Consider the following 12,804-nt stretch of genomic DNA (forward strand, 5'->3'; position numbering starts at 1 on the left):
TAGCACTAAAGTGGAAGAAGAAAGGGTCTCTCTTCTTTTTTTTTATTTTTTTGTGTGTGTGCATGCAGCAAAGCAAACAAAAGTTTACTTTAAACTTTTTCAAATAACTCTTTTTCCTGGCAGAACTTTCTCTGCCTTCTGCTGGCTGAAGGGCATTGTAATTCATGCAATAAAAGGGGAAAACTCTGCTGGTAGAGACTGTTTACTTTAAACTTCTGTTTGTTTTGCCTCCACTCTAGGAAAGAATGCAATATTTCTATGAAGCTCTGTTAATTTATTTTTCTCCCTTTGACTGACTTGAGCACTGGTGAAAGCACCTGATCGACAAACAGGAAACCAAAGGACTTTCAGTCCCTGTAGGACAGAGATAGCATGAACTGTTGCACTGTAAGCTTCTTTTAACTGATCCACTTTGTGAGTGAATGGCTGTTACCTGGTAATAACTCATGTACTTGGGTCAAAATTTTCAAAACAGTCTCCGAAGCTCAAACACTGGCACTGAAATCAATGGTGGAGTTACTAAACCACTTCAGATACTAATTTTAAAATAGCATAAGGTATATAAGTGCCAAACTATGGGTTTAATCAGTTGGTCACCATTCGTGGAAATGCTGCCTCCTTGAAGAGCTGTGTTTCAGATCCAGTTTCCAGACTGATAAACCAGACATGCTGATCTGGGAGCTGGTTTCCACATGGGGATGGAAGTCCCTGGGAGGTGAAAGCCCCACAGCCGTTGCAGACCAGTAGCATCCGTTTGTGGTGCCTCCTCACTTTGCGGGCAGCAGGTCATGAACTGCCCACCCTAAAGCAGCTGGAAACTGAGTTTCCAATAGAGAGTTTCCCTTGTCACCTGCTGCGGACAATGTGTGTGTCTGAGTGTGTGCGTGTTTTTCTCCTTACTGAAAGAGGCTGAAGATGAGAACACACAAAGAGTCATATGGATAAAATGCTTGGTCCAGAGTGATGTTTTCCAAGGAGATGTGGCATCTGACATTTTGTACTATTTTCTCATATGAAACAAGGTTGAAAAAGGTGGAGCATGGGGATAGTCTGTTCTCTCAGCGCAGAGGTGATTGCTAGGAAGGCAGCTGCTGTCAAACATGCTGGATCCAGCATTTCTGGAAGATGTAACCTACATCCTGTTGCTAAATAATAGAGCAAGGGTTGTTTTTTTTCCCCTCTTAATTCATAGCCAACAGCAATGGCAACACTGATGCACTTATACCTAAGTGCCTAGCAGCCAGGAGCAGTGTATCTGGGTAGGCCATGCTCCAGCTCCTGTAAGGGTTCATGATCTACATGTCTTGTCGGGAGCGTTTGCAAGACACCTGCCCGTGAGCTGGGACTCGGCAGAGTAGGGGCATATTTTCCTGACAAATCTCAGCTACTGAAAGCAAAAAGCATGAGGCCAAGAGGGGCCTAAATGTCTCTCCCTTTGGAAGTGCACTGAGCCAGGAGGTGGAAGCCTGTACTCTGACAGCTCCTTCCAAGACTTTTTTTTCCTTTTTTTTTTTTTTTTTTTTCCTCCATTTATATTAACCAGATGCTAGGGATGAGGAGGAAAAGAGCAGGAAGAGTGAGAGAACAGAAATAGCCCTGAGACTAGAGACCATAAGTCAGGGCTTCTCCCTGTCGCTGTCTCAACTGTGTGGCTTTACTGCCACAGTCAAGTGTGGCTTTCTTATCCACAAAGATGTGTCAGGGAAGGGACATGCAATTGCTCTCTTCTCCCTTTCCCTCTGTCATTATGTTAGGAGACTAAAGTTGATGCTATGGTGTTTTTGAGGCACTCTGCCCTCGTGGTTGTAGGTGTTCACTGGCCTCCCCCTTTGAGCAATCAGGCAGGGAGATATCTGGGGTTGCAAGAGAGATGCTGAGAGCAGATTTGGGGGTCCTGATCTTGGTGGTTGGCCTTTAAAGAGCTCCTTGATGTGCCTCGAGCTTCTATAAGATCTGACTCTAAATATTGATCTAGAAAGTGTTAGATTTATTTTGGCAATATGAGCTCCATTCCCAGGATGTTCAGGAGCATAGATCTTCAGAGCCAGAAAGGATTAAAGACTTCACCTCCTGTGTAACAAAAAACTAAGAACCTTAACTGAAAATGTCTGCCTTGAGCTCGTAGCTTGTGATGAGATATTGCAAGGCTCTTAAAATTCTGGGATCTCGAGAATTCTTGCCCATTCAGCCCCTTTCCCTTTCTCGAGTCTGCCGCAGTTCTTGAATAAAAAGCTCCTGAAAATATATATGTAAATGTGGGACATTTTACAACATGCTTGCGAGGCAGGTAAATGGGTTAGGCCTTTGAGGAAGCATGAATAGGTTAGGATTATAATTCATTGTAATGTCACGGCAAGCTGCAATTTCAAAGGCATAAGTCCTCCATTTTGCAGCCAATAAAAAATTTAAAGGGACAAAAACCCAATTTGCTTTATAATCAATAAAATATACAACTTCTTTATCTTATTAGAAGAGGCTGTTTGTTGCAGTCAACCGTTGTCAACAGGCCATTTGATCTATCAGTGAAACAAATCATTACAAGGAACACAGAGCTACTGTTGTGGCTTTTGTGGTGTTTTTAATGAGGACTGGCAATACTTCTATTCTGTTCAAGATTCGAAAGTGAATTTGTTGGGAGTCACACCCAGGCTTAAAGTAGGAGAGTAGGGTTTAAAAATAATTAACTGCACTATTCCAAATAACTCAATAGATTAAGGAATCATTCAGAATAAAGCAACTCCCTGTCTCTGTGAGTGATATTTAAATCTAGGGTGGCATTACGTGCTGGTCTGCTTCAGTCCAACCTTGGGACTGCACAGGATTAAAGGGCACACATGGCTGCTCTCAAGTGGGCTAATAAAGGGAAACAAAAAGTCTGGGCACTGATATGAAAAAAGACAGGAAGGAGGAGAAAATATGACAAGAGCGAGAGGGGGTGAGGGGCTGTTTGGCAGGTGTTTCCCACCATGATTGTGGCAGCCCCTATACACAGCGGCCCTGAAGCTCATGCTGGCACCCAGCACTGCTGCATGTAAACTGGACAGCCCTGGGAAGGGGACCCCTCCCTGCCGTGAACGCACTGCTGGCTCAGGCCCTCCACACCTATCCTCTATGCTTGCATGTCCCCTTAGGTGTTGGGCCATATAATAAGGTGATGAAGGTGACATAGGGCAGGCTGAAGCCACAGCTGTTTCCCCATTAGGACCGCCCCCCTCCACCCCCCCACCCTTGGCTTCCCTCCTGCAGTGCTATGACTACGCATCTGACGCAGCTGCTGACACATGAGGGTCAGGACAGGGTTTCCTTCCTCTCAGCCCCAAGGGAAAATGTCCAGCCTTGAGAGGAGAGATGCCCTGAGATTAAATCTGACCTGAGGTTGAGATAAGTGTGGGACAAAAGCTCCTGTGAAAGGCACCTTCCTAATTCAAAGGTGATGTTAACGGAAGGAATACCCTTAGGTCACATAATTCCTGAAATAAACCACAGAGTAGCCCAGTAAGTCAAGGAGAACTGATTTGCAGCTCTTCCACCTCAGACTGTGTCTTAGGCACTTAGCTCATAAGAAAAAAATCTCATCCACCTAGCAAAATAGAGGGGGCTGGGAACAGCAGCACCTCTGCTGAGTCTCACCTACTGTTTGTGCTCCAGGGTGGGGTGCTCTTGGCAGAACTGGTAACTGCCCCTGGGAAAGAGTTGTCCTGGGAAGTGGCTGCGGACAATCAGCCTTGCCCTGGCCACATCTCCCTGAGGAGCTGGTTTGGGAGTCCCCTTCCGTGGCCCTTGGAGCCGCTTCAGAAGCTACTTGAAGCTGGATGGGACCCAGTATTGTCAACAATCTGAGTAGCCTCTCGCAGTCCTGCTGTGAACTGATTATCACATCTAACAAAATAATTTGCTGGAACAAATTACACTTCAGCCTCTGTTGTTTCAGGTGAAACTTAGTCCTAGTAAGTATAAATTTATAATAACAGCCACGGCATTAGGAGTTTCCCAACAGTCAGACTTAATCCAAATGCATATTTCAGACCCGTGTGGGGACACTCTTTGTACACTGGGATTTTGGGATTTACACACACAATTCCCATTAACACTAACAGGAGTTACACCATGCATGTACATTCCCCTCTTAATGCAGAGATTTCCCCCTGAGGCTAATAACTACGTTTTTAATTCTCCCATGAGGGTTTGCTGTGACAGTGCACAAGCCAGGACGGAGGCCCTGGCTTCTTCAGGAGGGGTGCGCCCCGCAGCACCTCGGGCATGACTGCCCCGGAACGACAGGACCGCGCTCACGACAGAGGCTGATAATCATTTAGGCACAGAAACCGCCTCTTCGCCTCTGTCCCTGCCATGAAACGCGTGTTAGCGAGGGCCCCGTCCCGGCCTCCCGCCCTGCGGCCTGCGCGGCCCGGCCAGGCCCGGCCCGAGCAGCGGCGCCGCCGCGGAGCCCCAGCGCCACCTGCCGGGGGAGGCCCGCTCCCGGGGCCCGGCGCGGTGGCAGCGGCTGGCGCAGCTGGAAACAGCTGGACACAGCTGGACACAGCGGTTCACGGCGGAAAACCCCAGCCCAAGGTGAAGGGGAGGCAGAGGCGATATAAGGTTTGGGCGTGGTGCAGCCAGAGGCGGGAAAAATCGTACGACTGAACGGTGGTGGTGTAGCATCGGGGGATGCGACACTTGGCAGGAGACGGAGAAGGAAATAAATATTTCCCTCTAAGTCCATGGAGAATTCATGTGTCTGAAAAAAAAAATGAGGGTAAGGTTTCTTAGGGTGGTTAGCTGAGAAAGGGAAAGAAAATGAGAACTGACTTCATTCTGTTTCCTGTCATTTTTTTTCGCAGCCATTAAGGGCACTGCTGAAAAACTTCTGTAAGGCACTTCACTTAAACAGGATTTAACCTGATGTTTAAATGAGCTGCTCAATCAAGGCCTGGAGGGTACTAGAATATCCTCTCTGGAAGTGTACTCATTATACTCTGCTGCATTTGCAATGTTTTGCAAATGTCTGCTTGTCTAACGAGATCTACTCACATAAAATGCATTTGTAGGCATAACTGTAGTGGGGGAAAAAAAGGTCGGTAAATATTGTACCGTGCCTGAGACCAAAACCTATTGTTGATGTCCCCATTCCCTTTTTAGTGAGTGTGAAGTTGACACCTTTTGAAATTAATGGGTTGATGCTTTTGCAAAGTGTGTGTGACAGATAAATCAGGTTATGTAGAGGTTGACAGGGCAGTTGCTTTTGAGAGAGAATTTTTGGGTTTGTTTTTTGATCCTAATAGCTTACGATGATATTTAGTGATGCTGGTAGCTGCAGGTGCTCCTCTGACAGACCCACTATGTCGTTAGAGTCACCATAGGCTGGTCGCCAGTGTGCACAGCATAGAAGAGGCAAAGGCAGCGTCTCACTCATCCAGAGCTGAGGATGCTTGGCATACCCCTCGTGTTTGATTGCTGAAGCTAGTCTTAGGTACAATTCTTCCATGAACCCAGAACTGTAATTCTGGTGTGTGTATGAGTTGCTAATCAGAATTTGCCATCGTGCGGTATGTACAAGGCAGGGCCCAAATTTATCTAACAACAGAATGCGGAATTCCCAAATTACCTTTTTTAATAGTTGTGTTTTAGCCTAAAATGGACTGTAAAGCCACAACCATTTTGTCAGTTTTTTCCAGCTCCTTCACAGATCTATCCTTATAGAACTACCAAGTGATAGAGGGAAACGGTGTGTCTTCATGCAAGCACACACACCAGCGTTTCATCCCTTCTTCATACATTAAGCTTCACTGCTTCATGGCAAGCTAAGAATTTGGCCTTCCTGTGCATTTCTGTATCTGCAAACTGAAAATCTTTGTTAATAAATCTCTTCTATATGCTGTGAAATGCTGGAGGATCTCCCAGCTCATTGCAATTATGTGTATTTTAGATCAGAGAGGTGATGGCTTATGCTTGGAGGCTCTGCAGAGAGTGTTGCATGTTATGCTAGCGACACAGCTTTGGCTACGGGCCCTGATCCGAAGCCAGTTGCCATCAAATAGTCAAAGGTCATGTCTACACAGCATAAAGAAATGTAATTGTAGCTTTGTCCTAGAGAATTACCCTTGGTAGTTTAAGCCAGCTAGATGAGAAATAATAACACAAAGCAAATGTATAGCTGAGAGCTTCCAGAAAAGAAGTCTCTAATGAGGGTTGATGGTGTCTCCTGGAACCCATCTCCACACACACACACGCAGAGACAGACCAAGTCCGTGTCATGTTTGTGCCCACCGCTGGGCTATCAGTGTGCCCTGACACTTCTGTTCCCCACGTGGCAGCCCTGGTCAGAGGGGCGGCGGGACCTCCAGCCACCACCCTGCTCCCAGGACGCTGCGGCCAGGAACTGCCTCTTCCTTGGCCCAGCTCCCGTTGCAATCCCCCATGAATCACATAAGGCCACGAGTGCCAGAACAAGTGTCCCAGCTGCCCTTTGTCCCCAGATCAGGATACGGCTGTCCACATCTCAGCTAAAAAAGGTCAGCTGCTGGAAAGCGAGGATTGCAGCATGGTTCCAGCTGCCATTAGAAGGGAGAAAAGTCAAACCTTCACAGCCTGGAGGTGGGCAAAATCTTAAGACCATGAATGAATTTTCAGAAAAAGAGACAGGAGGTACTTAAAAAGAATAAAAAAATGTATTATTCATATATATCTATATTTCTGTGTATAAATATATGTACATATATGCATATTTTATAAAAACTAGTGTGTATATATATATCTGCATACACGTGCACTTAAAAAAACACATTAGATATAAATTAATATGGTTATACATACAGTAATATGTCTTTATAAATATTTTGCAGTATTTGCATTATTTTTTTAAGCTACCCTCCAGATTTTAGGGCTCTGGATCATTATTTCAAAGCACATACCTTATTTTACAACACAGCCGGGAACTCTTCTTGCAATAGTGAGAAGCAGAAAGAAAAAGCTAGTGAACTGGACTTCTCCTATTCCAGTGTCCAAACTTTTCGTCTTAGAGGAAAGTTATTTATTATCATCTCTCTAGGAAGTTACTGTTCAGAGTATATTTTATTGTAATTTTTTAATACCATGGCAATGGCTTTTTATATCATTGTGCAAAAGCAAGGGGATCTCATACTACTACTTAAAAAAAAAAAATACAGAAAAGATCATCTATTTCTGCAAGACCTGCCTTAGAAACGAAGCAGTTTGCTATGAACAAAGTCACTGATTAGTTTAGCTCAATATCTGTGAATGCTAAATGAAATTTAGGGGTGGGAGGGGAAAGGAAAGAAAACAAAGAGGTAGAAGAAAAGAAAGGAGAAAGACGCTTTGGATTGCTGAGCTTTCTTGAAGGCAGACTTCAGCAGATCACTTTGACCTGTCTCCTGTCTACCTGTCAGAATGGTTATTTGTTCTTTCACAGTGCCTAGAACAGTTGCAGGGTATAGGGTTTGTTTACTCTTTTGCATCACATTGAAATCATTTACTTCTATAATTGTGGACAGCTGGAAAATGAGGGTTGGGGAAGAAGATAGGAGAAAAAAATAAGAGAACTGGAGAGAAGATGAAAGACTTAAAGACAGGGCACCAGCCAGTTTTAAGGCTTGAGATCACATAATAATCTCTTTTTGAACACCAAAGACTACTACATAACTTCTGTAGCTGGAAAGTAAATTACTGTTTTAATCAAAAGTCAGTTTCTCACTACAACATTAATACAGATGAGCAGATATGTTTATCTTTTACCCACACTTTTATCAGAACTGAAAACTCGCGGGAAGGGAAGGTTACTACCATCTGTCCCTGATGTAAGACATGTATCTATTTAGCAAACATCTGAATATCTTGTTTAAAATGCTCTGGTCTCTGCTTTTAGCCATTTTGTGTGTTCAGTCCCACGTAAAACCCTGGCAAAACAAAACATAATACCCAGCCTAGATTTTTTAAATGAACAAGCTCTTTTGCAAAATCTCCTCTCAATTTCCTGGAGTTGTTTTTTTTAAAGCCACTGGTTTTTTTTTTTCTTCGGAGCATACTACCATTGTTTTTATCTTGTTGCATTGTTTTTAGCAGAAGAATGATTTAAGAACAATAACCTAATATTTAGGAATAATAACCCTACTGTCTCACGTAGGCGCTGCTATTCTTACAAAGCACACGTCCTGTCTGTGAGAGTAACTAAAAGACAATACCTAAGAATAAGCTTCAGAAAATAACGAGCATCTATGATATTTTCTCAGTGTTGCCACCAGGGGCATTAGGTCTTTTTTGATCCAAGTGTGATAGCTCTGTATTAGCCTTAATGGCTGTTTGTTTCAGAAGCTTTCCAATTAGTCATGTAAATTTTTCAACAGCCAGGGCACTTTGTGCTTAGTGACACATTCAGTGAAGAGGAATCTCCTTTTGCTTTGAAACTGCTACTTGCACTTTCATTTGCCCCAGTTTCCTTATTAGAATACAAAGTGAGCAATTGTTTTCACTTGCTACCTAATCTTTCCATAATTAAAAAGTAATCAAACTGGTTTATGGTTTTACTCTCTATAGGAAAAACAAAATTCCCCCATAATATACTTACAAGTATTTTGTCCAGATGACTTTTTTCTCATGTTCGTATGCAAATATAGGTATAGCTGTGATATATACCTATAGTTGTACACCTCTCTGTAATGCTCTTTTAATTTAATCAGTATTACATGCTTACTAGGGTCCAGCATCAGAGAGTGCAATACTCACTTAAGCCAAATGAATCTTCCAAGATTTTTTCTAAGTGTTCATTCATATTTGGGGCGATTTTCCTTTTCCTCTACCCAGAAGGGAGGACTTTGAGGTTCATGTGCATGCAATGCTGCTTGTCAGTAGTCCCCTCCTTCTAGCTCCTGACAGGTTCCAATTTCTGGTCAGCTCTTCAAAACGGATCACGAAAGTCTGCTCAAATATTTCATTCACTTTATTCACAGAGCAGGTACATGAGAACACTGAAGCTATGTGCCCTTATTGATTGGGCTTTAGTGAAATCAGAGTGAAAATTCATGTACCAGATGATTTTCAGACAGCTGTTACCACAGAACGTTTCACTGATGGATGTCACCAAACAGGAGGTCACACCACAGCATGTGCACTCAGTCGTGCTGTGGAGTGACTTCATTTGTATGCAGCGAAGACGGTGAAGCATGAGGCTGCCTCATGAGGGAACAGTCAATCCTGCAAACATTTATGACACTTCAGACTAGTCTGGGGAAGTTTACCTTGCCCTTGTCCATGCAAAACATTTTGTCAATCAAGGTTACCTGGTCAGAGCTTTCCTGGAGTCTCACCACCACCAGTTCAAGGAGCAAAGGGTGGAGGGACATCAGAGAGAGCCTTTATAGCGTGTATTGTGGAATATTTTTCAGAAAAGTCACTGAACCAGCACTTGAGATTTCTGACCTCAGTTTCCAGGGATTGCTTTGGATAAACAAGAAACCTGTAGCCTTTCTGTGTATTGCCACACAGAACAGGATGCAGATCTTCTCTCTCCATTATGTGGAGTAAGGTCACCTCTTTAACACTCTCTGGTGTACACAGGACCCTGATCTCAGCTGGGGTCTACAGGCATTGTTTTGTAACACGTTGAATAATGAACATATAATCAAAATCTTATTAAATGTTTGTCTGAATGAATTACAGGAGGATAGGAAAGGAGAGCTACATTAATGTCTGTACTGGAGCTTCAGTAGAGGTTAAATCTGAGCCTGAGTTTTCCACATCCCAGACCTTGTTCCTGCTCCATTTTGTGAAAGGCACCATCATTACTTGTTCTTCTCTTTCTTCAATTTAGCAGTGCTGTTTAAGTCCCTGTGAACCAAATAATTTGTTTTCAAGTTTTTCTTATTTTATTTTTTTAAGGTCTCAAAAAATACTTCAAATCAAAGTTTAAAAACAATTCAGATAAAATTAAACATTTTTATTTAACTCCAAACAACTTTTGTTTCAGTTGTGGATAATTCTGGAAAAAAAAAAAAAAAAAGATTGCTTTCAGGTGGACATCAAATTACTTGGGGATTTTTAAGAAATGTCAGTGGTGAAACAGAAAAATCTATTATTTCCGCAGGTCTTTGCTTTGCTCTTTATTCATAGAACCTGCACGTCTGTCATTCCTTTCTCTGCCTCTTTCATTTTTTTCTTTTCTTATACCTGTTCCTCTTCTCCCAAGATCATTTGTAAGAAGAGTCAGGTCTGTATTTTGAGATGCACTGCTTGTTATCTTACAATCTGCAAACAAATAAAAATCTTCTGTATCTCTATCCCAAGGAGGTCAAATGCTTCAGAACTGAAGCCACAGCACCTTCTCTTAAAATACAGTTTCAAGGACAAGGGTGGTTACTTATTTGCGCCTTCATTGTTGTTTTCGCTGAGAAAATAAAGTAACAGTTCGTTAAGGTTTATTGGGTTTTGTCACCAAAAAAAATGGTTCTTTTTTCTAATGAAAGACATTCAGACTTTTATCTTTATTTTTTTTGTAAATCAGCGGTGTTTTTTTTTACTGGTTGCCATGATGAAACTGAGCTTGAAATAAGTGTCTAATGAAAAGAGTTAGCAGCGTATATAAGGAAATACAGAAAAATAATGAAAATTATTATGAAAAATTATAAATAGACAGCTTGTATGTTTATATATGTGTGTCTCTTTTTTAAGACACACACTAAATCACAGTTTTAAATTAGTATGGATCTGGTAGAAATGAGCTGAGAATCAGCCCCATGTTTTAGAAGCTAAGTAACTTCCATGCTGACACTAGTGAAGTTTTGCCGAGTATATAAATGTGCTCAGGTGTCCATAAAGTCAAAGGGGTTACTCCTGTGTGAAGCCTGCTCTAGCACAGCCTGGGATGTGTGGACCAGCAACATCCCAGTGCAAGAGCCATATGTGGTGTGTGGGTATAGGTTGCAACATACAGAGACAACAAATTTGGCTGGAGAGGAGGCACAACAGCAAAAGGCACATGCATACACGTGCTTATGTGGAGACTCTGAGCCAAAAAAAAAAGCTGGTAAAGGGGAAAAATGTGCTTAAGGACAGGTAGTTTTCAAGACATGAGTCAGCAGCAGCGAGGAGAGGGATGTGCCAGAGATAAGTTTTACCAGGGACTCAAAGCCAGCCATTACACCACACTTTGATTAGTTTACTTCCACAACAGCTCTGACTTCACAAGTTAGGCTGAAGTCCACATTCACGGCTTCCATTTTCTACGTATGAGTTTTGTAGGCACACAGTTACACTAAATCTGGGCGTCTGCCTGCCCAATGTTGTGTCTTTATTTCTCATTTGGGAATAGAAGCACCAGGTTTGCTCATGGCAAAGAAGTGAATGAACTCATTTGCAGGTGGCAATCTTATGTATTCTTAAACCGCTGGCTTCTTTGCCTTTCCCAGTTCAGTTTTATAGTGCTGGTTTGGGTTGGGTTTTTTGTGTTTTGTTTTTTTTTTTTTTAAATAAGTAGTCTAAATGTGCCTTAACTGGGATCTCTTTTAACTGGACTTGCCCAACACTTAGCAATGGCGGGGAGAGGGGGAGAGCAAAGAAAGGTGCAGAGGATCATTTCACCATTGGCATTTCGTTTCAAACCTCAGAGTAATGTCTATGTTCTTTGTTCTTTCTAGTAATGTAGCTTTCCAATCATGTAAAGTACAGCATGCCAGGAAACTTGGTACATTTAATTCATTTTTGTGCAGTTCCCACTGCCAGAAGTTGAGGGAGCAAACGAGAACATAGTGTAAGCCACGTTTCAACGGGCTATGCTGCAGACCACGAAGACCGTTGATTGATGCAGTGTGAGTTTACCACCCAGGACACAGCTGAGGTTGTTGGTAGGGACAAGGAACTGAAGATTGTGGTGTAGCTATTGCTTCATTCATGAATTGTTAATGTAGAAGAATAAAAGAATTCACTCAGGCAACCAATTTCCCTTTAAAAATACAACAATTCACACCCAAAAGAGTCAAAGAAAAGCTTAAGTGATAAATTGGCAGGAATATTGCTTTCACATTTGACACCCATTAGCCCTGTTTTATATTGGGAAAAATAGTATCATTAAGCAAAATAGACAGTGCTTTACGACTATTAGCTTATGAAAGATTCAGCTACTACATAAAGGATAACTGTTATTAAATAGGAACATTTTGCAAAGTGCCTTTAAGGAGTAAGAAGCAAGAAAAAGTTGTCTTTGGGGGGTATAGGTCTTTCTCTACATGCTTTCACAAAAAAAAAGTCTCATCTTTAAGACAGCACAATCGGAGCTATTTGATTTGAGAGGCACTTAATGGGAAGCTAGATTCCCTTAGCAATAAATGCATATGGCTGTACAATCTGAAGGAAGGTGCTGTCCCTCCTCCAAAAGCCAGAGGAGCGAAGTAATTACTCTGTGCTGAATTCCCGCAGTGAAATGGTATGAATATTGTTCTGCCCGCAGGAGGAGACATGGAGCAGAAAGTAGGGTGGTCAGTGTCCAGCTCTCCAGGGTTAAGGGCCAAGCTAAACTAGTGCCGCCTTCATCCTTGCCAGCCTTTTTAGACATAAGCTGAAATCACTTTCACCAGCTACTTTCATCCCGTGAGTCTTTTCCAACACAGATCATAAACACTAACTCAATCTTATAATACACTATCTTGTAAGCTGTTAGACACAAAATATGTGACCGAGTTTCAAAACCCCTGCCAAACAAACCTTCCTCCTAATGTCCAGAAACTGCCGTCCTTTCTGTCTCCTTGTCTAATTTGAGGCAGATAAAACCAACTTCTCACCACGATTTATCCGTCTGTA

Source organism: Nyctibius grandis, chromosome 8 (genome assembly GCF_013368605.1).
Source record: "Nyctibius grandis isolate bNycGra1 chromosome 8, bNycGra1.pri, whole genome shotgun sequence".
In the NCBI taxonomy this organism is placed as follows: Eukaryota; Metazoa; Chordata; class Aves; order Nyctibiiformes; family Nyctibiidae; genus Nyctibius; species Nyctibius grandis.